At 37.7% G+C, this 1,124-nt stretch overlaps 1 long non-coding RNA gene across 1 annotated transcript in view; it reads right to left on the bottom strand.

Annotated features, from left to right (window-relative positions):
- Window positions 1-1,124, bottom strand: part of LOC106523031 (uncharacterized) — a 29,322-nt gene that overhangs the window by 11,011 nt on the left and 17,187 nt on the right. The gene's annotated exons all lie outside the window — the stretch shown is intronic.

Below are 1,124 nucleotides of genomic sequence, written 5' to 3'. Positions count from 1 at the left end.
ACACACACACACACACACACACACACACACACACACACACACACACAGACACACACACACACACACACACACACCTTCCATCAGCTCCATCTACTCATTCATTCTGCTCAACACTTTATTTTGAGGTGAGATTTCCACCACATCGCACCCAAACACAACTCTGAAGACGTCGAGTAAAATTCAAATAAAATCTGAACAAGACGATTTTCAAATCTCATAAACCCTTTTTTTTTTCACAGCAGAACGCAGTGAACACGGTGAAACTAAAAATTTGTTCCGTTTGGCAGGAAAATTAGTGAACTCTGATTTTTAAGGCAACACATCTTTTAAAAAAGTTGTTTCTGGAKCAACGAAAGGTTGTAAAAGTAGGAGGTAGGAATCAGAAACAGTGAGGAAAAAGAGTGTTTTAGAGGTGCAGAGATTCACCGGTGTGTGAAAAACAATGTTGGGATAACCTCCCATCGTCAATAGTTCATCATCTCATCATCAGATTAGAAGAATCTGTGTAAATCTCTGAGCTAAGGGCTGAAAGTCAAGATTAGACGGTTGTGATCTTCGGGCCTTCAGAGGTCACTGTGTCAAAAACAAGTTCTGGTTCTGAGGAACACATTTCACTAATGCTGCTTAAAGTGCCCGTGACATCAAATTTTTGTAATAAATGTGAACGCGTCATTGGAAAGAGAACATTGATAACACGTTGCAAAACAAATTTCACGTCGTTGAGATGAACAGTTGTTGAGATATTTGCATGTGAAGAAACAGGAAGTGATGTCAAAGGGGAATGTCTGCATGTAAACAGAGTGATGCTAGAATAATTAGAGAAGAATCTGATGGGGTTTTTTTAAGATTATTTTGAGTCACTACCAGAGTTGAAGAAGAGTTTAAATAAGATTATTTTAATAAACAAAGACTAGAGAGTTTCTTTTCTTAAAGAGTTCCCCTTTGTGACCGTTTTATTTTATAAAGCTCCTTTACATGTTTCAGGGACTTTTATTTTGAACTCCCTTTTCATTTCATGCAGGTTTACTATTTCAGGCTGATTGACTTTTTCATGTAATTTTATTTCATGATCCAATATTCAAATGAGGGGGCGGAGCTTTCTCCGTGTGTTGGTTTTCAGGAAA

The sequence above is a fragment of the Austrofundulus limnaeus genome, unplaced genomic scaffold (assembly GCF_001266775.1).
Source record: "Austrofundulus limnaeus strain Quisiro unplaced genomic scaffold, Austrofundulus_limnaeus-1.0 Scaffold142, whole genome shotgun sequence".
Classification (NCBI taxonomy): domain Eukaryota; kingdom Metazoa; phylum Chordata; class Actinopteri; order Cyprinodontiformes; family Rivulidae; genus Austrofundulus; species Austrofundulus limnaeus.
The sequence above is the reverse complement of the archived record's forward strand: the minus strand, read 5'-3'. Positions and strand labels throughout refer to the sequence as shown.